Source organism: Schistocerca nitens, chromosome 4 (assembly GCF_023898315.1).
Source record: "Schistocerca nitens isolate TAMUIC-IGC-003100 chromosome 4, iqSchNite1.1, whole genome shotgun sequence".
NCBI lineage: Eukaryota > Metazoa > Arthropoda > Insecta > Orthoptera > Acrididae > Schistocerca > Schistocerca nitens.
Window position 1 is genome coordinate 484,047,461 of NC_064617.1, and position 27,212 is coordinate 484,074,672.

Sequence of the window (27,212 nt, forward strand, 5' to 3'; positions counted from 1 at the left end):
CACTGTGGTTCTAATAATTGTAGCATAAAGGCCTATATCGTCCCTGTCGAAAATCGTAATACCTGTGAGCACACCTTATTCCATTAGGCATAAACACAAACTCCCTATACGCTTCCCTAAATTGCCCAATCAGTTGTTGGAGATTAGGTTTATAATACCATAACTCTTCTAAGACAATTACAGCGGCAGAGTAATTAATCTTGTTTCCATAAAATGTAATTGCTAATTCATCGATGCGTTGTTGACTGGTAGGAACAAGGAAGGCGAGGCGCAGGTCGTCCGGGTAATTCTATACACATAAGTGACTACTTTATTAATTATTACACTTGCATATTTGTTAGAAAAAAAACTTAAATTCATCGGTTATATCATAATGTTGAAGCTTGGAAAAATTAATTGCAGATTCATCATGTTTTTCGGCAGTTCCCATCTTTCCATATTCAAACCTAACACCTCCTGTTTGCGTATATTCAGTGCGCCATTTACACATACGTCCAAAATACGGTTTAGTTAGATTCGTCCGTCGGCGTATCCAACGCCTCGGGCGTGCAGCGCGACCACTCCGGACCATCCTCGTCCGACGAAAGGCAAATAACCTCCTCCGGGGTCTCCATATCGGACGTATCCGATTTCGTCATTTCGTTGACTCTATATTGGCTATTTGGAATCTTATTGAGTATTGTATTTCTGAAGAGCCTTTTGCACAAGGTAATTTAACACATATTCATTCGTATTTAAAGTTGAGTGAACCTAAGCTCTTAACCGAGGTTAGAAGCGGTCTGGAGTTTATGTTTGGTAGCATAAATGGTGTATTCGATGTCCAAAAATGCAGGAGTAGGAAAACTGCATTGATTTATATAACGAAATATGATTCCGAGCCTATTTCAAATTGTAACGATTCAGCTTTGTCTTTCAATGTTCGTGTTCGAAGGTGGGCTGAACGTACCAGTTTCTTAGATTATACGGACCCATTTCTAGTTAATAATTGGTCACGTATTCGTTTCACTGACAAAATATTTTGAATCCTTTCAGGCTAAGAAGCTTATAGTGAGGTCGTTGTCCGAGTGTCATTTGCAGTATAATGGCTGGGCGGGGGCGCGTGGTACGCTGGTATAACCAGGCCTTTCGGTCCAAGGAGGTACGGAAGAAACAGTTACACTTGTACGGAGGTACTTTCATATCTCCATCACTCCATACCACTCTCCCAAATAATCCTCAGTTTCCCTAAAACCTTGTAATAACAAGACGAGCAGGCCGGAGTGGCCGAGCGGTTCTAGGCGCTTCAGTCTGGAACCGCGCAACCGCTACGGTCGCAGGCTCGAATCCTGCCTCTGGCATGGATGTGTGTGATGTCCTTACGTTAGTTAGGTTTAAGTAGTTCTAAGTCTAGGGGAATGATGACCTCAGATGTTAAGTCCCCTAGAGCTCAGAGCCATTTGAACCATTTTCAACAAGACGAAAAGTCGGGGTTGTGTGCTTGATGAGCGAGGAGCTCCTAGTTTAGCTTGCGATCCGCTAACCGTGTATAATCAAGCCTTGCCCTGCAACGAAGTGACACTTACAGGTCCTCGCTCGTGATTGCGTGTCTTGTGTAACTATGAAGGATTGCGTATTACCTGGTGGGTAGATATTCTCTTAGTAAGGGGTTCTGTGAGTCAAATTGTAGCGTGAGCTACACTTTTCAAGCGCTTAGAGAGTTTACGAACTACAGAGAGCGTCGCAATGTGCCGTGTTCTTATGCAGCATCGTCCCTTTCGTTAAAGACAGCATGGGACTAAACCAAGACGCCGACCCACGTGCAGTGATGTTCCCCCATGGCATATCGCTTTCTCACTTTACGCAGTACTTCAAATGACATTCAGTTCGTCTATTTGCACTTTCTCATTACTGTGAATTCCATTTTGTGTCTAGAATTTTTCATGCGCCGATGAACGTCAGTTGTTGAAACACCTTTGGTGGCTTGTATATCGGGGAAGCAAGGTTTTTGAGGTCCAGTCCGTCTTAATGAATTTATTATTCTCTGATACTGCCAAGTCGATGGCCATGGTCGTCTAGCAGGTAGAGCACTGCTTTCCGGTCCTGGCCGTACCGGGTTCGTGCCGGATAGGGGGCGGAAATCTATTCCAGTTCCTCAAGCACGGCCCTAGGACCATTAAGCCCGTTATTATCAAATAAGTACCGGGGATCTTTCAAGGAGGTAAACGGCGGGTGGGGCGATGGGTCCGCCTCCCTCCCCCTCCTAATGCCGCGAAGAAAGACTGCAATCTGTCTGCAATCAGCCCAGTAGCCCGTTCACGGACTTGCGCCACAGACTCACATGTTACCTTACACAAATACTGTATTCATTTTCTCACTTAACCAGCACAGTTGCCTTCCACTTCCTTGTTGTTGTTGTTGTGGTCTTCAGTCCTGAGACTGGTTTGATGCAGCTCTCCATGCTACTCTATCCTGTGCAAGCTTCTTCATCTCCCAGTACCTACTGCAACCTACATCCTTCTGAATCTGCTTAGTGTATTGATCTCTTGGTTTCCCTCTACGATTTTTACCCTCCACGCTGCCCTCCAATGCTAAATTTGTGATCCCTTGATGCCTCAAAACATGTCCTACCAACCGATCCCTTCTTCTAGTCAAGTTGTGCCACAAACTTCTCTTCTCCCCAATCCTATTCAATACCTCCTCATTAGTTACGTGATCTACCCACCTTATCTTCAGCATTCTTCTGTAGCACCACATTTCGAAAGCTTCTATTCTCTTCTTGTCCAAACTAGTTATCGTCCATGTCTCACTTCCATACATGGCTACACTCCATACAAACACTTTCAGAAACGACTTCCTGACACCTAAATCTATACTCGATGTTAATAAATTTCTCTTCTTGAGAAACGCTTTCCTTGCCATTGCCAGTCTACATTTTATATCCTCTCTACTTCGACCATAATCGGTTATTTTACTCCCTAAATAGCAAAACTCCTTTACTACTTTAAGTGTCTCATTTCCTAATCTAATTCCCTCAGCATCACCCGACTTAATTCGACCACATTCCATTATCCTTGTTTTGCTTTTGTTGATGTTCATCTTATATCCTCCTTTCAAGACACTGTCCATTCCGTTCAACTGCTCTTCCAAGTCCTTTGCTGTCTCTGACAGAATTACAATGTCATCGGCGAACCTCAAAGTTTTTATTTCTTCTCCATGAATTTTAATACCTACTCCGAATTTTTCTTTTGTTTCCTTTACTGCTTGCTCAATATACAGATTGAATAACATCGGGGAGAGGCTACAACCCTGTCTCACTCCTTTCCCAACCACTGCTTCCCTTTCATGCCCCTCGACTCTTATAACTGCTATCTGGTTTCTGTACAAATTGTAAATAGCCTTTCGCTCCCTGTATTTTACCCCTGCCACCTTCAGAATTTGAAAGAGAGTATTCCAGTCAACATTGTCAAAAGCTTTCTCTAAGTCTACAAATGCTAGAAACGTAGGTTTGCCTTTTCTTAATCTTTCTTCCAAGATAAGTCGTAAGGTCAGTATTGCCTCACGTGTTCCAACATTTCTACGGAATCCAAACTGATCTTCCCCTAGGTCGGCTTCTACCAGTTTTTCCATTCGTCTGTAAAGAATTCGCGTTAGTATTTTGCTGCTGTGACTTATTAAACTGATAGTTCGGTAATTTTCACATCTGTCAACACCTGCTTTCTTTGGGATTGGAATTATTATATTCTTCTTGAAGTCTGAGGGTATTTCGCCTGTCTCATACATCGTGCTCACCAGATGGTAGAGTTTTGTCATGACTGGCTCTCCCGAGGCTGTCAGTAGTTCTAATGGAATGTTGTCTACTCCCGGGGCCTTGTTTCGACTCAGGTCTTTCAGTGCTCTGTCAAACTCTTCACGCAGTATCTTATCTCCCATTTCGTCTTCATCTACATCCTCTTCCATTTCCATAATATTGTCCTCAAGTACATCGCCCTTGTATAAACCCTCTATATACTCCTTCCACCTTTCTGCCTTCCCTTCTTTGCTTAGAACTGGGTTGCCATCTGAGCTCTTGATATTCATACAAGTGGTTCTCTTCTCTCCAAAGGTCTCTTTAATTTTCCTGTAGGCAGTATCTATCTTACCCCTAGTGAGACAAGCCTCTACATCCTTACATTTGTCCTCTAGCCATCCCTGCTTAGCCATTTTGCACTTCCTGTCGATTTCATTTTTGAGACGTTTGTATTCCTTTTTGCCTGCTTCATTTACTGCATTTTTATATTTTCTCCTTTCATCAATTAAATTCAGTATTTCTTCTGTTACCCAAGGATTTCTATTAGCCCTCGTCTTTTTACCTACTTGATCGTCTGCTGCCTTCACCACTTCATCCCTCAGAGCTACCCATTCTTCTTCTACTGTATTTCTTTCCCCCATTCCTGTAAATTGTTCCCTTATGCTCTCCCTGAAACTCTCTACAACCTCTGGTTCTTTCAGTTTATCCAGGTCCCATCTCCTTAAATTCCCACCTTTTTGCAGTTTCTTCAGTTTCAATCTGCAGTTCATAACCAATAGATTGTGGTCAGAATCCACATCTGCCCCAGGAAATGTCTTACAATTTAAAACCTGGTTCCTAAATCTCTGTCTTACCATTATATAATCTATCTGAAACCTGTCAGTATCTCCAGGCTTCTTCCATGTATACAGCCTCCTTTCATGATTCTTGAACCAAGTGTTAGCTATGATTAAGCTATGCTCTGTGCAAAATTCTACAAGGCGGCTTCCTCTTTCATTCCTTCCCCCCAATCCATATTCACCTACTATGTTTCCTTCTCTCCCTTTTCCTACTGATGAATTCCAGTCACCCATGACTATTAAATTTTCGTCTCCCTTCACTACCTGAATAATTTCTTTTATCTCGTCATACATTTCATCAATTTCTTCATCATCTGCAGAGCTAGTTGGCATATAAACTTGTACTACTGTAGTAGGCATGGGCTTTGTGTCTATCTTGGCCACAATAATGCGTTCACTATGCTGTTTGTAGTAGCTAACCCGCACTCCTATTTTTTTTATTCATTATTAAACCTACTCCTGCATTACCCCTATTTGATTTTGTATTTATAACCCTGTAATCACCTGACCAAAAGTCTTGTTCCTCCTGCCACCGAACTTCACTAATTCCCACTATATCTAACTTTAACCTATCCATTTCCCTTTTCAAATTTTCTAACCTACCTGCCCGATTAAGTGATCTGACATTCCACGCTCCGATCCGTAGAACGCCAGTTTTCTTTCTCCTGATAACGACGTCCTCTTGAGTAGTCCCCGCCCGGAGATCCGAATGGGGGACTATTTTACCTCCGGAATATTTTACCCAAGAGGACGCCATCATCATTTAATCATACAGTAGAGCTGCATGTCCTCGGGAAAAATTACGGCTGTAGTTTCCCCTTGCTTTCAGCCGTTCGCAGTACCAGCACAGCAAGGCCGTTTTGGTTAATGTTACAAGGCCAGATCAGTCAATCATCCAGACTGTTGCCCCTGCAACTACTGAAAAGGCTGCTGCCCCTCTTCAGGAACCACATGTTTGTCTGGCCTCTCAACAGATACCCCTCCGTTGTGGTTGCACCTACGGTACGGCCATCTGTATCGCTGAGGCACGCAAGCCTCCCCACCAACGGCAAGGTCCATGGTTCATGGGGGAAGTCCACTTCCTTATCGAAAAACAGCAGCAGCCGCCCATGATGATGAATCACTGGAGCGCTATTTTAGATTTCCACTTCCTTATCGAATCTAAAATAGCGCTCCAGTGATTCATCATCATGGGCGGCTGCTGCTGTTTTTGTTTTCAATCCGAAGATGGATTTTGTTGCAACTCTTCAGGCTACTCTGTCCTGTTCTATCATTCGTTAACGAGTATGTTGTTTTCTCTTGCGGACCACAGGAGTACGTTGTTTGTCGGTTCTCTGGGGCTATGTAGGCCTATTCTCGTGCCGCTATGTCATCCACAATGTTGACAAATTTGTACATCATTACTGCTTGCTGAGGTTGCTCGCTTCTTTGTTGCATATCGCTTATCCACTTCATGATTTCGACGTGGCTATTGGAAGTGTCGTTGGCCTTCATAATCAAGTCGACGCGATACTTCCAGATGCTGTAGTGTTCCAGTTTTCAACAATAATAAAGCATTTCTGCATCTTGCATTTCAGTGCATCCTTATACCTTTTACGCCGTGCTCCATTAAAGCGTTGCGTCTCCATAAATTGTAAAATACACGATTTGCTAAGAAAAACAAGAGTCTGGCCTAAGGAACACGTGACTGTTCATCGAAACTAATGTTTTATTATTGTCGCCTCGACGCTGCTTCGTCGAGTACGCTAGTTTTAGTATGGCGACCTTGCTGTTTTAACTTAAAGGCTCTTTTGAGACAGTGTTGATATTACCTCTGTACGCAAATTATATGCCTCCATCTCTATTTAACCTCCACTTCTTTTTCTGCCATTGGCGTCTAAAGCTTGCAGCACAATACGCGGACGAGACAATAAGTTTTCTCCCATTGCGGCGAGGGACTTGTTGTTCGCCACCCCATTTCTTTACCGCCCTCGTCGATGGCAACCGCCATTAGTCTGAAGGAATTGTAAGGACTTTAAATAAATTCCGTTCCTCTACAGTACTTAAGTTTCTTAAACTGAGATGCGTTTACCGGAATTTCATTACGGATGTCGTCGCGTTTGTTATGCGCTATATCATAGTTTACTCCAGTGGCGTTCTTTGTTAAGTCGTTGTTTTCTTTAGCTTCCTCTGATTTTCTTTTCAGTCGTTCAAGAAAAACCATGTACTTACTGTTCTTTGGTTTTAAAGAATTCAGTTTTAGAATATTCTGTACATTTGAAAGCAATTTCTTGTAGATATCGTTAATGAATTGCATAAAACTTACAAAAGTCAACAATTATCAATTTGTAGCGGATTGTGAGGACGATACGTAAAGACATACAGCAGCATTGCCTTAAAAATTAATATTCGACCACATAAACTAAGTATCAGATTGCAGTTAACTTGAAAGTTTACGACCAGAATGAACAGCACAAAATTTCGTCTTACAAACAGCGTCAATTGTCTTCCAGCTAACGCAAGAGCAAAATGCAGATGTCAGTAGAAAAAGTCTACTCGTATGAGTTTTACAGTGTTCCTCAAGGGGAAAAGCGGTTTGAAAACGAATAAATAATGGAATTGCTAGTTGTTTCCTCGATAGGACGACAGGTCTGCATTTTGAATTATACTGAGCATGGAAATATGAAATACTGTTAAGGTGATCTTTCCTTCTGGTGTTAATGTTCGTACTCTAAGTCATTAGCCTCTTAATTAACATGAATTTATTGCGAATCTCTCACACAGAGCAAAGTCTTGAGAAAAGCGGAGGTGTATATACGAAGGAAGGGTAAAAGAACGGACTCGCAAAATTAAAGACCAATATCTGCAACGTCGATTTGCTGCAGAATTCTTGAGCATATTCGAAGTTAGAACATAATACATTTCAGTTAGACAGAAAAACTTCTGCCCACAAATCAGCACGGATTTAGAAAGCATCGCTCGTGGGTCTTACGAAACTCAGCTTGTTCTTTTCACGCACGATATCCCCCGAGCCTATGTGAGTAGCTCAGTGACTTTTTAAGTAACAGAATCCAGTACGTTGTGCTGTAAGTCGACTGTTCATCAGAGACAAAGGTACAGTCAGGAGTGACCCAGGAACGTGTTACAAGCCTGCTCTTGTTACCTATATACTTAACCGATCTGTCGGATAGGGTGAGCAACAACGCACGACTGCTCTCTTCGTTAAGTTATTGTAGGATACAGGATGACGTGGATATAATTTCTGTTAGATATGATGAATGACAGCTTGCTGAAAATGTGAAAAAAATGAGCTAATGCAGAGGAGTAGGAAAAAGAATCCTATAATGTTCGAATGCAATGTTAGTGGTGCTGTGTTTGACACAGTCGCGTCAATTAAATATCTAGGGGTAAAGTTGCAAGTCGGCTTGAATTGGAACGAGCACATAATTTCGGCTGCAGGAAAGGCGAATAGTCGACTTCGGATTGTGGGGATAATTCAAGGAAAGTGTAGCTCATGTATAAAGTAGACCGCGTATAGAACACTAGCGCGACACATTCTTGAGCATTGCTTGATCGTTTGAGATGCCCACCAGATCGGATTAAAGGAACACATCGAAGTAATTCAGAGACGTCCTGGTAGATTTGTTGTCGTTATGTTCGATTAACAAGCGAGAACTGCGGAAATGCTCCGTGAACTCAAATTGGAATCCATGACTCGAAACACTACGGACAACACTTGCCCGCGATAGGCAAAGGTCCCGAGTTCGAGTCTCGGTCCGGCACACAGTTTTAATCTGCCAGGAAGTTTCACTGTGGACAAAGTTTAGAGAACCGGGATTTGCGGCTGACTGCAGAACGATTCTGTTGCCACCAACGTGCATTCCACGTAAGGACCGCGAAAGAAAGCTAACAAATGGGGGCTCGTACGGAAGCATATGGATAGTCGTTTTTCTATGACTCCATTTGCGAGCGGAACAGGAAAAGGAATGACTAGCAGTGGTACTGAGTACTCTCAGCAGTGTGTCGTATTTTGCCTTGCGGAGTCTGAATGTAAATGTAGTCAGAGATTAATGCGAGAAAAGCTATTCGCGCCGTCGCTCAGATCGTGCACACAGTTGTTCTCTCTACTACGACAGAAAACGCACGAATGATTTACGCTTTTCCGTCAGATCCTCCTTGGTCTATAGACGTAATCATCAACCATTCGACTTTTCCATGCATTACTGTCTTCCGTTGCACGCATCCATGCTGCTCGAGCAGGTTTCGTAATGTCATCTACCACCATTCGTTAGGTAGTCTTTCCAGTCTTTTCCATCTCTTGGAATGCAGAAAAAAAACTTTCTTGAAGCACCTAGATCCAATTGCTTGAAGTTGTAATGAAAGTGAAAACCGACATAAGAAAAGAACTGCAAAAGCCAATTTATTTCATGGATATCATGAAGGTACTAAAGGATTTGATCTACTGAAGAACACGGCCACGGACTAAAAGCAGTTTAATGGGAAACTAAAACGACGAAGATTCAAATCGGAATACAGTCTCCGACATCCAGCCGTTGAGCACGACGCAGACTCAGAATGATAGACATCAACTTCGTGCTACATGCTACGAAATAACCGGTCATGTAGGACGAAGCATGCAACTAGAGTCAATAAGTTAAGTGTTCAAATGTTTGCACATCTAGAATACGTAAAACAGCTAAGTATCAGAGCTCTCTCGCAGACGGTTTATTCGCAAACCACCGAGTGATCATTGCTTGAAATAATAATGCCATATAGTACTACGAGATAAGTATTGATCACTGATTCCTCAGTACCGAGATTGGTTTGTACGTGACAGTCAAAACTAACACTGTCGTTGTCTGTCGCTGGGATCGCTACTCCACAGCTGGGCGAAATGTTTATTTTGGAACTCAACACCCTCGGAGTAGAGAGCAATTAGTTTTCCACAAATGGTACTGTCTGTTATCTGAATGAAGGATAATAGTAAATGCCTCTAAGTTTTACAGAGATTTTTTAAAAATAAGTTGCAGGACCACAGAATGTAATGGGCAGACACTACGGACGTGAGGTGACCGTCCCACCTTTTCGGCACAGAATTGTAGCGCGGCAGTTTCCATCGACCTGACTCATCTCGTTGCTTGCAGGTAATTGACGCAATTGAAAACGCTCCGGTTGCTGGGCCCGTTTACGTTAATTGCCGCATTTACTGCAATGTTCGATTGCAGTGAAACTGCAGACACTTTGGCAGTTGTTTGGGCACGTCAACTTGTACACGCTGTAGGTACGGGTCCAATGCCTGCTCGTTTATTTGCTGACAGAACTGTCGAGAGGAACAGCGGCGAGGATGCGACAGCCTGCATGCATGGTCTGTGTTCGGCGCTAGGTGCCTGCTCCCCTCCCCCACCGGTTTAGTGCGTGTGCGTGTGTAACGGACCGTGCCGGTCGCCCCACGCAGCTCGGAATGTCAGTCGAGTGTGGGCGGCGTGCCGCCACGTGGCTCGCCTTTTAAAATACCACCAAGGCGTCAGCGCTGCTGCGTCTGCTCTCAGAGAAGTACGAGTAACTCCAGTGTCCTTCCCGTATTAACGATAGCTCCAGTCTCGTCACTGGCAGCCAAAAGAGAGCGTGTGGGCTCAGGGCACAAGGATGTGACGTGAAGTGTCGTTTTGCGGAGGGGGTCACGGCTCGATACGACGTTTCGGTACATACTTTAACGGAGTGCGTGTAATATTCTGATGAGACAGCAGCAATAGACTTAAGTGAGGCCGTGCCCTCAATTTCAGTGGATGACGAGGGGAGTGTGGTGTGCGATTTAAAATTTTGTCAAATTGTCCGGATCCATACTAAACTTTTAGTGTGGAACTTTTAATGTTTTACTGTTCAACCTTTATTAGGCCAGCGACCGGCCAACTACGATTTCTGCTGCACTGCTTTACATCTTTAAAACTGCTCCTATCACCTCTTAATTAATAGCTGTAAAGTTCATGATTTCATTGCTTGTAGTCTATTATGTTTGTATATTTGTGCGACTGTGACCTAGATTTGTTTTTAGGGAACAAGTGTCCTCAATTTCGTATTTTTTTCTCCAATTTATGAAATTTCCCAAAATAACTGAAGTGGGAAGAATGAGCTGAACATTTTAAACTAGAACACAACCGAACACACCAGTGCAACCAAGTTTGCCATCAATATATTAGTTAGTTTATATAATTACAGTAAAATGGACTATTAAAGGTATGGAACTATTTTCTGGTGTGAATAAATTTTTCCTTTAATTTAGAAATTATGCTATACTGATGAAAGACATAAGATGATGGTGTTATTTCGTTCCCGATTTATTTGCAATATTTTTAGAATTAGGAATAAATCTCATCTTTTTCAGCATCCTCTTTGTAGCGATTAGATAAGTAAATGACGCCATGTATCCCTTTTCTATTGAGAGTTCTTAGCCGCCCAGGTGGCGCAGTGGTCTAAGTGATTTCCTTTTCTTACTCAGTAGCGGCCGCTTTAGTTTTCAGGTAGGGAGAGCAGTGTGTTGTACTTTCGTCAAAGTAACGAAAGACTTATTAAGTAACTGTTTCGTATGCTTTTGAAAACAAACATTTCGGTGTTTTAATTTTTTCCTGTTTTTCATTCTTCTCCTCATTTGCTCAGTTTTTCGCTGTTTGATTTTAAATTAATTTTTTCTGCTCATTGCTGCTCATAAAAATTTTGCCGCAAAAGGCGGCCGCTCTGTCTTGCCTTATGGTAGAAGCGGCCCTATCTGTAGTAGCACGCAGTGTAGGTACGCAGGATAACGCAAGTCGTCCACTTGCTGAAGTTGACAGTAAACAAATCGAAACACAAGGAAAATGCACTCCGATCACTCAGTCAGCCGTCTTCAGTTGAAGATTTGTTGAGTACATAGTACACAAGCGAAGAGAATGAGAAATGCTACTCAGCTACGGAGACTGCAAGTGTAGAGCAACTACAGTATCGGTGTCTTATTTACAATACGGGTACGTACATCACAGTACTGCAGTACTTTCAAACGACGTGTTCTTTATAGTACTGGCAGTTTGTGATTACTCACACAAATCTTCAACTGAAGTAAACCTCGTTTGCTACTCGATATAGTAGTGCCTGTGTTGTCAAGGAGAACAGTGCCTTGTTAAGAATAGTGCTTGTTCCTTCAGACATGTACGCATGTGCGAAGAAATAGGCACTGCGGCGAATACAGCCGTTATCAGGTACTTGCGGCCAGACCCAAACTGCCACATGTCATCAACCATGTGTCTATAACCTGCAGTAGAGACATTTTAATTGAAAGTTGCTTGCCCGATGTCGGCGGATAAATACGATATTGCAGTGGCTTTGTTGTTAAGAAGTATATGCAATGTTCCTTCGGACATGCATACAGCTCCAAAAGAGCAATGCATCGTTCTTATTAACAACACACACACTGCAATGTCGTATGTATCAGCGGATGCCAGGTTCAAAATGGTTCAAATGGCTCTGAGCACTATGGGACTCAACTGCTGAGGTCATTAGTCCCCTAGAACTTAGAACTAGTTAAACCTAACTAACCTAAGGACATCACAAACATCCATGCCCGAGGCAGGATTCGAACCTGCGACCGTAGCGGTCTTGCGGTTCCAGACTGCAGCGCCTTTAACCGCACGGCCACTTCGGCCGGCCGCGGATGCCAGGCAACGACTTCCAATTAAAATGTCTTCCCTGTACGAGAAGAACATAATGTGTGTACGAGCACAGGAACGACAACATGTGGGAGTTAGGGTCTGGCCGTGAGTCGTGCACGGATAGCCAAAGTGGTTTAAGGCGACCGCTCGCGTTAAGCGGGAAATCCGATCCGAGTCCCATTCCGGTAGAGATTTTCATTGTCGTCATTCCCTTATACAACTGATGGTTGCTCATATTCGCAACTGCGGATGCATTTCATGTATCGCTTGCTATTCCTTAGGCTAATTCCCTCAACGTTTGCTTAGCGCCATGTTTCACTCGAAACATTCATACAATTTTCTTTACAGTATGCAAAAGTTCGACGTACAATAATGTAGATGTCATCTTGTATACAAACGGCAACAGAAGGTAAATAACACGACGAGTGATGATTCTGAAACACAACCGAAACACGTGAGCGTAAAAGCGCAAAGCAGTAAAACTGTCACGTAAGGAGACATCCTCACAGTACTTCAATGTTCTCCAGTAAAATGCTGTCTGTGCTCGGTACGTAAATAGCTCTAGAGCTTACGGTCCAGCTGTTGTATGGAGAGTCGACAGACTAACAGCGTCTTCCTGCGACTTGCAAGAACGAGGACCAGCCTGTTTCGTGTTGTCGCTCATTGCACTGTAAAGCTCTTATAGGCTACAAGGCAAGGTAGGCGTTTAAGCATTGCCACCTCACTTGCATTCCATTCGTTGAACTTCCACGGACTTGGCAGCCGCCCTCTCAACTTTCACCTTCCTGCGAATCAACTCTCCTGACGATCCAACATAGTCATTCGCCATATGTCTAAACAGCCATGCACCCCACGCAGAATAACGAACTGCATGTGAAACATCCAGTGAGAACTTCATCCCAAACGATCACTGCTAGAGGTTCATAATAATTTCATTTTAGTGGTCTTGGAGCGGTGATAAAATAGCCACAGTTGTCTCGTCATTCATAGTGAAGAGAGAACCGCGACTACGTTTTCTAGTTATTTATCTGCCACTTACAGTATACCCATTTCGAGTGTTCTATGATCACACTTAAATGCTATTCTCGCCACATACCAACATATTTTTAATTTTAAGTAGACGTCAGCAAACCGTTAGTGGGGTAGCTGCATCGATAAAGGGGCCTGCACACGTTCAGTATTTATTGACAATACTAGTTTGTCAATCCCTCAGTATACTGAAGCGACCCTCACACTATAAATAATAGCCTTAGTTTACAACGCGATATTTCTAGTTTAAGATGTCGAACACCCAAAAGAATGTGTTGAAACGTCCCCGTAGAAAAAATTAAAAATGACTTCTCTCTTTACTTAATCTGATCATCACTAAAGTGACACACAATATTTTTTTAGCGCAACGCAATGTATCAAAAATCCCTACAAAAGAATGGCCTTGACTAATAATAACCTATACCTTCCATGGATCACTTACCTCACAAAAATCTTCTTTACTCGAACTACTGCAATACAGCGAGCGCCAATACTGCCAGCTAAATAAAAGATTCTAATACTGAAGGCACTAACTACTGACAGCTATAGTTAGCAAATGAAAGATTTTGATAGAGAACAATGTATTTGCGTTATATATATATATATAGATAGATAGATAGATAGATAGCCTCTCAAAACTCTGGCATCTCTCTCTCCACATCCACCACTGCCGGCGGTTCACCTCCAACTGCCCAACGCTACGCGCTGTTCACATCCAATTACCCAACACTACAATAGCGAATATTCCAACAATGCCAACCAGCTACAGACTACACACAGCACAGTCAGTGATTTTCATACAGAGCGTTACGTGGCGTTACCAACATAAAAACGTAAACAGCCTGCTTACAGTGTGTGCCGCAATTATTAAATAGCTAGAACTAGAAGCCAGCAGGAAACAACGAAAAACAGCAAATGAGTCCGAGAATGAATGAAAAAAGAGCGACTTTCTGACTAAAACCACCACGGAGCTGAAAGAATTCATAAACTATTTCGGATGAGTCCTGCATCTGACGACAAATTATTAATCTTGATGCTATGTACGGTAGAGAAGCATAATACGTTAATGTAAGAGGCAATCGCAGTCAACTAGAGATTAGGTATAACTTCGATATTTTTGGAAACAGGCAGATCATTCCATGGTTGAGGTTTAGTGCAGTAATATCAGCAAACCTAATTAGTAGAAATGTTATTGAAACATGTGAAGTAATTATATCTGCTCTGCAACGATATATTCAGGTAATTAACGTAATTTATTATTTAGCGTATGGCTAATACAGACACATCATAAATTACATTTACATATGTAGATATTGACACACAAGAAACTTAAGTTTGTCTTTACAACTGAATATCCAGTCCTTAATGCTTTCGATATTCAGTTGAAGGAGTCTGATAGTTGACAGTCCAGTGTTTCTTGTTAATGGACTCTGAAAAGAACTGTTCCTGCTATTTAGTTGATATGTCATTGCCAGGAGATCCTATGGATAGTCTGGCTGCCTGTAATCACTTTTTTGTGAGAATGTGGCGAGAGTGACTCACACCTTGCAGTTGTTGCATATACAGGGTCTCTCTTCTAAGAGTCGTCAGCCGCAGTTTCTTTGATGTTTCGACAGTTTCGTTTTTGCAACTTGTAGCTGTAATCAGCCCAAACAAATCCTGCTCGTTACGGCTTTCACGCAACGCCCAGCGTCGTGGAAAGCGTCGTTTTGTTACCCCTTACAGACAAAACAATTTTTAAAGTGGAATTTTACGTGTGCATTCGACAGAGCGGTTCCATATTAGTCTAGTGCGATATTCGTTTTATCGCTATGTGTTAACAGGGACGGCAAAACACGAAGAATAACCTCTACTGCAGCAGCGACAGCACCGCCGTGGCCCGCGCTGACTCCTATAGCCCTGCAGAAGCGCTGGTAAATCGCTGCTGGAGTACTGAATATTTTCCATATTTTACTGTTTCTATTAATACATGCCGATGAAACGAATAACGCACTAGACTAATATGAAACCGCTCTATCGATGGAAACGTAAAATTGCAATTTAAAAATCATTTTGTTTGTGATGAGAAACAAACCGACGCTCTTCGTCGACGCTGGGCGTCGTATGAAAAACATGTTGAGCAGTACGAGTATTTGTTTGGAATGACTATAGCTACACGTAACAAAAGCGAAATTGCAACTGTCTGGCGAAACACCAAAGAACATGCGCTTGACAACGCATTGGAGATACACCCGATATATGGCAAGGCGTATTATGTTTTCAGATTGATAACGAAAGCAATGCCGTAATAAGTCCTCCACTGAACACATTAAAGTGGTAAATATGACGAAAGCAATGCCGTAATAAGTCCTCCACTGAACACATTAAAGTGGTAAATATGACGACTATTGCTGATATTTAATTTATGGGCTTAAGGCCGTGGTCGCTACTACTACCAGTTTCTACAGCTATCATTGCATGATCATAGTAAAACTATCTTGTGCTAAAAGACTACTTGAAAAATAGAGCTGAGGGATGTTATGCACAAAGACGAACTGAAAACATAAACAGTGCACACTAACTCCGAGTGACTGGTTCGTGGAGCTCTATCAACATCTGAGTGGGAAATACTGTGAAACCACTAATGCTCAACTTTACACGCTCAGTCCTTATTGACGATACGGAGAATATTTTTGGAGCCACCAATAGTGCTCTTCAGTATTTCTAGTATTGACGGTATGTCAGTACGCGCTATCAGACCGTCAGTGTATTGACTGGCTGGCTCTGAGCACTATGGGACTTAACGTCTGAGGTCATCAGTCCCCTAGAACGTAGAACTACTTAAACCTAACTAACCTAAGGACATCACACACATCCATGCCCGAGGCAGGATTCGAACCTGCGACCGTAGCGGTCGCGCGGTTCCAGACTGAAGCGCCTAGAACCGCTCGGCCACTGCGGCCGGCCAGTGTATTGACTGTTTGACAACAATAATTGGACGTAAGTGGGACCCATAAGTCTACAGGTAACTTGTTTTAGACCGGGATAGTATTTCCACTAGTGTTCACTGGAGTGGATCAGTCATCAGTGAACGACATTAAAAGCGAATATGACTGTGCAGATGGATATTATAGACATGAAATGTCGTATAAAATGACAACATTGACCTGGATACAAACTCGTAAACGTGGAGGTTAACTTCAGCAGTGTTTGGCCCATTTCAAAGCGGGAGGAGGAGGGAGGGGGGAGCAGTGCAAACATTAACACTACTGTGAAAAGTGTGATTGTCGCTAGTTGCTTTTTTTTTTCAATAAAACTAGAAAATACTTAACAGGTAGTTCGAATAAAAGAAATTAGAACGTGTGGCTACGACAACTGCATGAAAGAGGTTATTGTAATGCTTGCGATTACACTGGGCAGGGCTGCGTGGGTGAGTGGTGGAGCCGGTCTGCGCGGCGGTCGCCGGTTTACGATGGGACGGAGAAAGTGGTGGGCGCTGTGGCCTCCATGTTAGGCTGCCCCTGCAGCGAGTAACAGGTTGCTGCCACCGACTACGTCATACTGCACCTGCACTTCCGCCCGCCGGCTTCTTGGCTTACGGGAACTTACCGAAAGAATTGCTTACAGCCTCCAGCCTCTCGTACGTACTAAGGCCACATTTCGCATAACTGAAGGTTTTTTGCTGACATTTTTATGCATTTTACTGTAAACGATGACTGCGACTCGTCCTTGTCTCGCTGTCCTATAACAAAATTATATTTTCACTTAGCGTAGGACCAAACTATGATGCACACTATCCTGTATGGTCGCATTGTCGTTTGCCAACCAGGATGTAGTGCACGACTTCGTTTTTTCGCTCAGCAATTGTTTAACGCAGTGAAACGTACACACAAGAAAGAATGGTGTTTCTGGTACACTCCATCTTTTTCCACGTAATATCCTTCCCGTTCTATTGTCTTGCTCCAGCGAGACATAAGGGCGAATATGTCCTGTAGTACCACTCCTTGTTCTGGTCGCGAAGCATCCACACTTCCTTTGCTGATTGACAGCTTCAGCGCCAACTGCCGAGTCGCTAAACATCGGTTCTCGCGATTGAGCACATCAGGAAGCTACAACATGTCACTTGTGACGGCCGTGGATGGTCTCCTCGAACGCTGCAAATCTTGCTCTGCCGAATCGCCTTCTCGTAATGGCCTCACCCTCTTCGCCCAGCAACTAACAATACTTCTGTCGACGGCAGGTGCTCCGTAAACTGCACACAAACGTTTTTGAGTGTTCCGAGCAGTTCCTTTCTCCGCAATGAGAAATTCAATGACGGCACGCTACTTGTAACAGGGGCCCACGAGAAATTACGGGCCCTGGAACGAACTTGTGACGTCACACTAGTCGCCTTGTCCGCTACACTTCGCGAACGCTCGGCTCCGTAAAGGGCTCAAGGGAAACCAATATGCAATTGAAAAGGCATCCACTAAAGGTCTTAACTTTGTCGTGTGCTATCGAGAGCCTATACATTTAAACGTACAGTCAAGAATTATTAAACTCGTCTGAAATAGTTAATCGCTCCGCGCCGGAGGCGACTGCTGCCACTCGTAAGACCTGCAGTGTCACGTGCTGTGACGTACGCGTCGCGGCCTGTCTTGCTCGTGGCCCTCGGCTTGTAACGTACATCAGTTACAGACGCTATTTTGGAACATTAATTTAGACACTTTATCTGTCGGAGGAAACGGAAAATTTGGGCGTGCGCTCGGGAAACTTCAAATAATGCGTACTTGAATTTTCCCATACGAACCATTGTTGTTGGTGGAGACAGAAATGTGGTACATTACTTTATGGGCAACCCTCGTAGCTCCATTCTCTTCTTTGCCTCCATGTGAAAAAACGGCAATTCTTTGGAGTGGTGAAACTTCTTCGAAAATTTTCATCGTAATGAACTAACCCAAAGCGAACAAATTCAGCGGTTCTGCATGCCAATGATACTCTCGATTTCCAAACTGCACAAGAATTTGCGGTCACCATGCTCCCTAAATGCATCAGATCTGGGTTTGAATCCTGGCCAGACACACAGCATCAGCTCGCCACAAATGTTTATCGCTTTGTATTATACCCCTGACTTATGTTCAGTAATAAGTGTGTGAGAGCGTAAGATTGATAAATTCCGTGTTCGAAACAGCCCTGCGGCTGTGAAGAAGTAAAATTCACTCCTATCCTTTCTCGTTAGGACAGTACTTGGATGGCCCGACGAAAAACTTTTGAGGAGTTTGATAGGAAATGAAAAGATATACATGGAGTTCTAAACTTCCAATCATTCGGCGATGAATAGTGGATCAAACTGGAAGGCAATGGACACGAAAGGCGGATCTCTCGGTGCCAAATTTTAATTTGTTACTAATATTTTACTATTATGCGGGTTACGAGGCTTTATTCAACATGAGTAATGTTGGCTATTGGTTTGTAGTCACAGAAGAAAGATAGTACTTACAAGCACAACTCCCAACATCGTCCCAATTTGCCTCGGGACTACAAAACGTTTTGTTCATCACTCTGAAACCCTTACCAGTTAGGACTGATAGAAGAGGTACAGAGCATCCAACAAAGAGCGGCACGTTTCGTCACGGGATCGTTTAGTCGGCGCGAGACCGTTATCGAGATGCTCTAGAAACTCCATTGGCAGGAGGCGTTGTGCAACACGGAGAGGTTTACTATTGAAATCCGGTGACCGCACTTTCCAGAAAAGAGTCAGCGACATATTACTTCCTTCCACATACATATCACGTAATGACCACGACAATAAAATTGGAGAAATTAGAGCCATTAAAGGGTTAACAGATAGCTATCCGTCCCAGTAGAAATGGTTAAGGGGAATCAGTTACTGGTACTAGAAGTACCCTCTGCCACACACCATTAGGTGGCTTCCGCAAGTATGATGTAGATATAAATGAAATTATTTATGTTCAAAGTTCCTGTCTCTCTCGTTTTAAGGAATTGGTTGGTAAAATTTCGGTCTTCCATGCGAGAAGTGAAAAGTGTGTGAAATCTTATGGTATTTAACTGCTAACGTCATCAGTCCCTAAGCTTACACACTAATTAAACTAAATTATCCTAAGGACAAACACACACACACACACACACACACACACACACACACACACACACATACTCATGCCCAAGGGAGGACTCGAACCTCCGCCGGGACCAGCCGCACAGTCCATGACTGCAGCGGCGAAGACCGCTCGGCTGATACCGCGCGGCATGCGAGAAGTGCCCTTGACTATGGTTCCAAATGTGTTGTGAATAAGAAACACTGTCATCACCCACTATTACTATTTTCTGAGTTTATTGTGGCGTGATTATTGAAGATAAATTTCCAAAGACTGTCCCAGTTTTCAGTGTGTCATTATGTATCGTCGCAGTATCACAACAAATTGTGCAAATGTTTTGATTTTGCACATTCGAGAACTTCACGCGACACTTGTTAATGCAAGTGATCTAATATGTAAATTTGCCATATGGTAACTGGGTCACTCTTAGAAAGACGCTGCGGTTGGATTAATGAGGTTGGGTGAAGTTTGCTCGAGGAAGATCTGAAGTAATCGCAGGTAATAGATCAGGGAACCTGTGAGTTCCAGTTAGTAGTTGCCAAGCGCCACGCAGCACAGTTCAGTGTATCCAGAAAGGTGGCAGAAACAAGAGACGCAATATCCCCGTCAGTCGACTAAACCGGAAGATCTTAAGCAAGAGATTATTTTCGATGCCGTTATAAACGATGCGGTAGGTGGAGAAAGGGAGTAGAAACCACAGGCGATGTGACAATAAGTCACAGTTGCTTCGAGTAACTGCAACTGTTTTCTCGTGGACGTTATTTTGTAGCCGTGCCGTCGTCAGGAAATTGCGACGACGATTTCATGGGATGAGGGAAGTGGGAAAAGTGTCCGCAAGAAGATGCCGCCCGTATTGTGGGCGGGACGAAAGCAGCAGCCCTAGGGAGTGCAGGTGACGTAATGGATTGGCTGCAGTCGGCAAGTTGTCTCAGCCACAGCCTTTCTCGCCGCGCTTGTTTGGTGCCATTTCATCGACTGGAGCTCTCGGAGGAGCATTAGCAGTAGCGATTAAGTGTCTGCCCTACTGCTCTTACGGTTATTCGTTTCACTCTGTCTGATGTTTCCTTTCGATTTCGTTTCGTTTGAACAGATCGTGTATCAAACAAGCATCGTTATTGCCTTCCCTCTTCTCTCTGACAGCTGTAGCGTAAAAAAAAAGGGAAACCCCTTCAATATCCTATGTAAAGATAAACTAAAGAATCATCAGAAAGAGACTGAATAATTTTCAGTCCACTTCAAAAGAAAGGCTGCCCTTGTCGTATTGAGATTCCGTGTAATCTCCTCACGTGCCCTTCGGCTATTGCCCGAGCAAAACTGAAGCATTTAGAAAAGTATCACTGAAAACAGAATCCTCGTGGATCTTATTTCGCGTAATTTATATATATGGCTCATAATACTACAGTTGTAACGGGGTTCGTTACATGCCTAATGTCATCAGAGATGGTGCCACGCGGTAATATTTAATTAGTCTAGAAAGCGAACAGCCAAATGGTGCTAAAGAAAAGGCCTTGAGAGATCATGATACGGATTAGATCTTTATAGCGTGTACTGTGTACGTTGGTACTCTTCTCACAAGGAAAAGAAATCAAGTTACGTGGCGCAAAGTTGTGCTAGTGGACCCGTTGCAGGCGAATGTGTGAATAGAAGGGACTGTTTCCTACGTTCATCTAGGGCCGAACCATTACTGTGTAAAATTCTTTTTCTCGGAAAGATATTAACCACTCCTCCAGATTATTGTAATTAGATTTGTGATACTTTCGTTTCAATTTTGTAGCTCTCTGAATATTATACAGACCAGAAACAGCTTGAGTGCGAGATCGCAAGTTCAGTCTTTAGTAAGACCCATTTGAAAGTGTTGTATTAAGAGTTGTGACAGGAAAAAATATTATCTGCTAATGGCTCACAATGTGCGTCGAGAGGGCGGCAGAAACTGAGTGTCCGGGAGGTGCAGAGATCAATCTCCTTTGGAATGTATGAGTTACACTTCGAAAAATGGACATCGTTGACATTCAAAAACCGTTAAAAACAATTAACCTGCGCTATGAACACCGAATGAAACATGACGCGCCACAGTGATCACAAAGTTTCGCACCATCAAGATCGAAAGCGAACTCATTGAGAAACGGTGTAGGACATTTAGCTAGGTATCCACTCCTAAGAATGAAGATGGAATCTTATTGGTGTGACGTGCTGACGAGAACTAATGGAATGTGATGACGTGCACCCGAATGCGAAGCAGTCTGTCGTGGAACTTATCATGAAACTTTCTATCCTTGAAGGCGTAGCTACAGATAGTGCATTAATATGTTTCATACTAAACCAAACTCCGCCCGTGCAGGCCATGAAGGCCCAACGTTACCGACCACTTTGTTTTATAAGCACAGAAAAAACATTCAGAGGCTGAATTTGCCCATTGGCTCCAGGTGGTATGAATGAAAGTGCCTTACACTTTTCAGGAAGCATAGATTGCTCTAAAGGGGTATGATATTTGTTAGCAGACCAGGAATCAAGCAAAAGCGAGTTATTTTGATCAGATATTGGCCAAGAGAAGTGATTATACCACAGTTGTTCTTTTACGCCAATTTTCCCACTCTTGCTTGCTGTGACGTAAATATTAAAAAAATGGTTCAAATGGCTCTGAGCACTATGAGACTTAACATCTGAGGTCATCAGTCCCCTAAAACGTAGAACTACTTAAACCTAAGTAACCTAAGGACATCACACACATCCATGCCCGAGGCAGGATTCGAACCTGCGACCGTAGCGTTCTCACGGTTCCAGACTGTAGCGCCTAGAACCGCTCGGCCACCCCGTCCAGCTGACGTAAATATTCCCTACTGCCCTTGCACGATCTCACACACGAGAAAGAGTCGTAGGGGTCACAGCACTCCAACCTCTCGCAGCACAATAAACAACTTTCCAGTCAATTTACCATCCAGATTAACAGTCGGCATAATTGAATACGAACGCGTTAAGGCATTGACGGTAGTCGATATCGACACAACTCTTTTGGTACTTCAAATTTCCAGGATTTCTTTCATATGCATTTCCTCCTAAATCCCGATTGGTCGGAGTTGAAAATAAATTCCTTATTGAACAATGGAATACAATTTTTTTATTTCATCTATAAATTTTCCCGACGATTCCGCAGTTTGCTGTGCATCGTCAGGTTGACGCTTTGTTTGAAATTTCGTAATCTTACGTCTTCCAGTCCTGTAGCACTGTACGAAGGTACGCACTGCTTCCCGTGAACTCACTGTAATCTATGTCGCTCGCAGTATATCCTGCACGGTTTGCAATTCCTAAGAAGTTCGCCTTCGATCTTGAGGGAGCGAACATTTTGTGATCACTGAGGCGCGCCATTTTTCATTCGTTGTCCATGAGTTAATCGTTTGTTTGAACATTTCTTGAATGTCGACGATTTCCATTTTGTGAAGTATAATATATACATCCAATAGAAGATTGATCCCGCACCTCCCGGACACTTATTTTCTGTTGCCCTTCTGATGCACATGGCGAGTCATTTATCCTTTAATAATTGTAGCACAACTCTTCCAAATGGGCCTTACTAAAGATCGAACTTGCGACCTCGCACTCAAAGAGTTCATTGGGAGTGAAAAATATCCTAAGTAACTGAAATGTCATATTGCGATTTTGTACCTCACATTATTGTTACGAATACCTTTTTAGCCTCTTGGACATAGAGTAACAATGTTAATTTCTGCTAATAGAAATAAGTACATTTAATGTTGAGTGATCCTTCCTTAAGTTATTTCACTTGTTACGTCTTAATCTCAGTCCTGTGAGAACTTTCCAAGGTATGCAAATTTGTGAGATTTTAATGTCATTATGGGATATGCTACACAAATTGCAAATTTATTATATCAGAGAGTGACTGCTGTTTATATATATATATATATATATATATATATATATATATATATATATATATATATATATACGTTTTGTAAGAGTTATTCAGATTTGACACATAATAAAGTATCTTTCGAACCCGTTTCTTACAGCCTTTCCCTAAGCAGTACCCGTGAAAACAAATTAGCTTTTCGAATGGTGATAATTTTCTGAAAATTATTACCAGCACTGAGCCTAACAGCTGCTAAATCATGTTCTTCCTTCTGTTTTATGTTAAAAAAAATTTTATTCCAAGGAAATCAAAACTTGCAGATTTACTAGCGGTTTTTTTATTAGTATTATATGGGATCATAAAGCTGCGCGGTGTACTGCTATGACTTAATAGTAGCCGAGGCGTGCCATCGAAAACATGTGTAAATTCTGCTGAATAGAAACACCTCTAGGAACGCAATACGCGCCGCAGAATATCCTGACCAGGGTGCACAGCTTTTTTACTCTTCTGTGTTCTTTGTGCAAGTGATACTAAAAGCGAGGTCATCTGTTTCAGGAGTTACGATGAGAGAAAAGAAGGGCGGCGCGCTGAGTCGCGTCCAGAAGCTGAAGAAGAGGCTGAGCCACAGCTTCGGACGACTATGTGAGTACAGCTGTCTGCCGCTCGCATTTCAGCCCTTACCGAAATTTTCTTTGATTCAGTACCTGCTCCACCCCCACCCCTCCAACCCTCTTCTACCTCTCCCTTCCTCTCTTTAGCGAACGTACGGAAATCAATTTCTTCGTGTACGGGTCCACAGCCTCAGTGCATCGTCTAAATGATGAAACCATGTAACCACTGTCAGTTTATTTATGTAATGACAAGCATACAGGCAATTTAAGCAATGGTACATAAAACTGAGGCCATTTTTAAAAAGATGTAATGAGACCAAGTAACGTCATTGCAGCAATAACGGGCGTTTAATTCTGCCTGGTATAAGTATTGTCAAAGTCAATCTTGTAGGAAGTTTACTACAAATTAACGGCATGTTGGTAAGACTTTGATCATGTGACTGCAGTTTGCTCTGGCGATATCTTTGTCTCTGCAAAATGACAGCTATCAGCATCTCTTTGGTAATACATGTTTACCGCGATTTGTAAAAGTTTTGTGCATGTGTGAGTGCGGGAAAGTACACGGTATGCTCCTAAACGATTGTGCAAGGGCCAGTGATCCACCTGTTAGTAAGATTTTTGCCTACATGACGTGCTGTGAAAGTTGTTGTTGTAAGCTGATTGGTATGAACAAGACTGTAACATTCGACGTGTGTGTGTGTGTGTGTGTGTGTGTGTGTGTGTGTGTGTGTGTGTCCACATAATACGCAGCAACAAACATTTTTTAAATGTGACGGACACATTACCAATATCATGTAAGAAATATGAACAACTCAAGCGTAATGTTATCCACTAATAAGTCTTACCTACTTTTGGTATTACACTGCAGACATTTGATGATTTAGACGGTACAGAAATTAATCAGAGAAATGTGCGTATTGTTTGGAAGGGACCCAAACTCATCTCTTCCTCTTCCTCTTCTAAATGCAGTTTGGGAGGACATATGACTATAACGAAACTTTACTTTCGTGTTACTAGTTTCCCTCCCTGAGAAGAAACAAGTAATATTGGTAGATTAATTATTTCTTGTTTTTTATCTAAAGTAGCGGGGTGGAAAGAACGTTTACTTAATGCTTGTACTAATGAAACACATACACACATTACTCTAAGGCAAAATGATGGCCGAAGTTAGCAGGAAAAAAATTAAAAAATGTTCAAATGTGTGTGAAATCTTATGGGACTTAACTGATAAGGTCATCAGTCCCTAAGCTTACACACTTTTAACCAAAACTATCCTAAGGACAAACACACACACCCAGGCCCGAGGGAGGACTCGAACCTCCGCCGGGACCAGCCACATAGTCCATGCCTGCAGCGCCCCAGACCGCTCGGCTAATCCCGCGCGGCAAAAAAACTTAAGGGTCACTCAAAACGCTTTACTTTCCCTTGTGCGTAGCTGAGTGTTAAGAGTTCCAGAAATCGGCAGCCACTGAAAGTTGTCGCTGTTTCATGTATAATTAAAGGTATCATAATCAAAACAGCCGTGCAACTTGTATAACTCACTAAAACGGTTTTATTCTTCAGAGCAAAAGTGCGTCTTCCTTTGTTTATTTATATTTTTTAACATTGGCAATGTTTTGTAATTCCTGACAGGAGTCGGCTACTCAAATAAAATTCAACAGAGCTCCTCTCCCACCCTCCTCGTCCCCTGTTACAATTGCCACCAACTATTGATAACGTGTGCCATTCAGATTCTCATTGTATTGATGCCATATTTACTTATTTCATCGAAAGCAATATTTATCCTTTTGGAGTGAAAACATTAGCTGGCTAGTAGAGTTCCCAAGGAACGCTAATTAGTTAAGCTTCATCTAGACTGGAAAGGAGGATAATATATCGCAGTACATAATTAGATCCCTTCATCAGAAAGGCTCCGAATACAGATATGGTTGGTGCACATAAACGTCACTAAACAGACCTCGATGAGTGGTTGGGAGTTACGTTTCAAAACCATATGGCGGATTAAACTTTTGCGAACATGTGCTGCTGTTTTCAGTTCCCGAAGCAGTGCTCTTTTGAAGACTTGACTTCTACTTAGGCAAGTGAAGTTCGACTTGACCATTGTTAGAGTCAAAAACCCGTACTGCTTTTAATCTGTTACTAATTGCCTCCTTTAAATTGAACACAAATGTATTCCTTAGTTTGATTAATAATAATAATAATAATAATAATAGTCAAAGAGTAATTGAAAGGCGTACTAACATTAGAGACCATTCATATCCACGAATAAAAATCAGATTGAATGCGATGATTTGGGAGATATCGAACAAATACGCTCCGAAATAAGGAAAGTTATCACTGGTCTAGCAAAAGGCATTGTTTTTTTTTCGGTCTTGTTGTTGTAGCTAATGAATAATAAAACCACCGTGTCTTCTCGGGATGAAAAACGTGCAACTACCTGCCTTGAGTTATAACAGAGCAGTAGAGTTTGCGCCTATATTGTAATTTCCAGGAGTTGCACAAAAATACGGAAACACCTCGAGAAACGCATGCTTGAACATAATTGAAGATACTAGCCAATACTATAGGCTGCGCTTTGTATTTCATCACGAACAGCACCTGTGCAATATCCTCAGTGTTGCAAGTGTCAGTCGTGGTCAGAAGTTGTGCGTTATGGCGGAGCTAACTGTATTCGAAATTGGACAAATTGTTGCTGCTCGTATGGTGAGTACTTTTGTAAGCAACGTAGCCAAAGTGATTGGTGTTCCAACTAGCACCGTATCGAAGATTTCTACTGCAAGCAGGGAAAACGGAAGATCATCATCCGCGAAGTCACAACCCGGAGAGGTGTTTTAGGATCTTGTATCGTGTTCCCCGACATTGTCCTCAGGATAGGGCTCCAAGAGCAGTTTTCAGTTTATTAAGCAGAACTGTATGCTATCCCGAGGGCAATGGAGCAGATGAGAAGGCGTCGTGACAAAGTATTTATCATCTGCTCTGATTCTCAAAGTGCCCTTCTCGCTGTTGGACAGATGTACGCAAGAGATCGGATGGTGCAACAGGTACAGGACGCTCTCCTACTCTTACACAGGCAAAACAAGGAAATCATTCTTCGCTGGGTTCCAGGGCACATAGGCATCCAGGGAAACGAACTCGCTGCTGCTAAGGAGGCTTGCTCCCTTCCTCCTCCTGTCCGCTGTTCAGTCCCTCTATGGGCTGTCACTTCATTTCTGACCAGGAAGGCCATATGTTGGTGGGAGTCCCAGTGGCTGGAAGTGAGGAACAATAAACTACGTTCCATAAAGACTTCAGTCATGGATCACCTCTTTCCGCTTGCGACGGTGTGAAGAAGTAGCCCTTACTCGGCTTAGAGTGGGACATTGTCCAT

General features: G+C 42.8%; 1 long non-coding RNA gene across 1 annotated transcript in view; it reads left to right on the plus strand.

Moving 5' to 3' along the window:
• Positions 1-23,876, plus strand: part of LOC126251444 (uncharacterized) — a 313,933-nt gene extending 290,057 nt beyond the window's left edge. Inside the window, exon 3 of the long non-coding RNA XR_007545737.1 lies at positions 23,790-23,876. This is a non-coding gene — a long non-coding RNA (uncharacterized LOC126251444). The remainder of the gene's footprint in view (positions 1-23,789) is intronic.
• Positions 23,877-27,212: the final 3,336 nt, after the last annotated feature.